The following is a 3,105-nucleotide window of genomic DNA, read 5'->3' on the forward strand; positions in this document are numbered from 1 at the left end:
TTTTCAGTGAAAAAAAAAAATAGATGGTATTCCGTGTTTAATCTCATCCTTCATTGTTTTTTTTCTTCTATTTATTTTAGGTCTCACTTATAGAATTAAAGGTGAGAGATCACACTTTATTCTCTCAAATGTTAAAAAAAACCGGAGAGAATCTATTTTCCAAATGTACTTAATTTTAGCCTACATATATATTTACCAGAGTGCACACAAACAAAAAAAGCAAAAAACATGTGTAATGTTGTGATAAAAATGATTATGTGGATGTCTATTTATGATAAACAGTTCGGTATTCTCAAGATATAATGAATTTAATAAAATTTGAAAATGTAATCTTTCGTTAGTATATAAATAGGAGGTTAAGTCTCAGTTAATTCTTAATAATACCTAACAACAACAACAAACACTTTTTTCTCTCTTTATATATATATATATTGAGATAATAATATTAGTGGATATTAATTCTAGAGTCTTCTATTTATATTTTATTATTTTATATTTATTTCTTCTTCTTTATTTATTTATTTTACAATATGTTATCAGCACAAGACTCTTGATTAAAATTTAGGAAGACTCAGGTAATAAATAATACATTTAGAAACAATTACTTATCATAGATATTAGATGGCGAAACAACTACTCATTATAGATATTAGATGCCGAAATTCATCTTGATTCAATAGACATTGGAGATACCATTAGGGTTGAAAATAATACATCGTAAAAGGATAAAATTAAAGCCATGATCTTCCTTCGTCATCATAATAAATATCTCACACTAAAAGATCCTATAGATTTGTGGAAGAACTTTGAAAAAATGTATAATTATCAAAAGACAGTGATACTTCCTCAAACCCGATACGAGTGGACACACTTGCGTATACGGGATTTTAAATTCATAAATGAATACAATTCAACAATGTTCCGAATTACCTCACGAATGAAATTATGTCGGAAAAAAGATGACTGATAATGACATGTTAGAGAAAACTTTCTCGACCTTCCATATAGGGGTGGCAACATGCACCCTACCCAAGGGTACCCAATCCGACCCCACTCGGTTGGGTAGGGTGCGGGTTGAACCTCAGCCCTACTCGACCAACCTGCACCCTATATACGTATATGTTATATACTTATATAAACATATGTTTCAAGTGGATGTTGAACTAAAGACATCTCGCTAAATGTAAAAGATCTTTAACCACTAAAAAAAGGTAATTAATTGATAATTTAATGTTTTTTATTTTACATAAAAGTCAGTTCTATTTTAAATTATTATCAAGTTATATAATAATGTTGCATCTTTTTTGTAACCCGCGGATTAAAAATAGGTTGAGTTAGGGTTAGGATTGGGATATTCTCAACATAGGGTAAGGTTGAGCTTATATAAAAATCTCAAATAATGAATTGGATTGGGTTGTGACAGCATTGGATTGGGTATCCCAAATAATGAATTAGACCTTAAATGTTTAGATTTTGTTAATAGAAAAAAAAAAAAAAGAAGAAGAAGAGAAGTAGCCATGTTCAGCAATAAGTAGTAGCAATGGAGCCTCAAATGAAAATTTATGCTGCCTTCATGTCAATTTATTTTTTTAATATCTTCTGACTCCTTTAATATTTATCTAGTTTGGAACAATTTATTTTGATTTTGAGAATTCGAAATAATTTAAAAAGTTCATTTTAAATTCAGTTTTAAATAGCAAAATTTATATAACATTTAATTTAAGTTGCAAAAAATTTTAAAGATTGAAACACAAGGATGAAAAAATTAATATCCAAAATTTATATATAGCTTGCAATGATCTTTTCTTCCTAAGCTTCTAAGAGAGTAGTTTTCGAAATTTTTTTCTAAGATTATAAAGTTAGCATTTCATATTTTAGCTGGTTGTAATATTATTATTTTCTATATACTTTAGGATATGACTAAAAATAATTAGTCTTTTTATTTATTAAGATATAGGATTTAATATATTAAGAAGTTAGTGTAAATATTATTCACTCAATATTTTTTAGATAAATCATTTGTTTCATCAATATTATTTAACTAAGTCATCGAATTCAGTTTTCATGGTGCACTTAATATTTATAATTTTTTTACAAACATTGTATAGATTAATTTTTCGGTATATTAACTTAATATATAAGTATACAATGTTAATTTTTTTCTATTGAAATATATAATTAATAATTAAATATACTAAGAAGTAGGTTTTATTACTGTTTATGGTGGTTAGCTTAGCATATAAATTTTAGGCTTCACCACTTGAGAGCATAGATTTGTATAATTATTTTATTGCTTCATATATTTATGATTTTTTCAACTCATGCAATCTTTGGCTGTAATATATTTTTCACAAGTTACACATTTAATTTTTAGTTATTCCTAAATCATTGATTAGCCTTTACAGGTGGTTAGTTTAGTGATGAAAACTCAAGGGTTCACCATTTGAAAACAATGGTTTGTATCTTTTTTTTTATTACTTTTTATATAATTTAGGATATGACTATAATTAGTTTTTTTATTTATTAAGATACAAAATTTTCAATTAGGTCTTTATACTTTTTTTTTTTTTAATTGAGTCCTTGCACCAAAATAACCCTTAACTATGAATGCTAACTCACAAGTCCTACATCATAAATCGGACTTTTTAATCTATAAATTCTAAATACTAATTTCTTAACTCTAATCCTAAATAATATCATACACAGTAAAATACTAATAAAGATATTTTGTATCACTTTTCTAATTAAAAATGCCAAAACTTTAACATTTGTTGTATACAATCCTATAAATTAAAAAATTTCTACTGGAACCTAATATTTCAAAATGTGAAATCTAATATTGTAATGAGTAAACGAGTCTCTAATTTTTATGCAAGGATAATTTTGGTTCAAAGGGTTTATTAAATAATATTGAAGTTAGCCCAAAATCTTCTTGTATCATTTAGTAGTTATAAAATTATTTATAGATATATACCTATAATTTTCATAAATTACATTTTTTTTGGGCCATATAAATTGAATTATGTAAATAGACTGACACACATTAACACATAATAAACATATAACCAATTTTTATTCAGAACATGTGTATAATTTTAGCCTTCA

Source organism: Arachis ipaensis, chromosome B06 (assembly GCF_000816755.2).
Source record: "Arachis ipaensis cultivar K30076 chromosome B06, Araip1.1, whole genome shotgun sequence".
Taxonomy (NCBI): domain Eukaryota; kingdom Viridiplantae; phylum Streptophyta; class Magnoliopsida; order Fabales; family Fabaceae; genus Arachis; species Arachis ipaensis.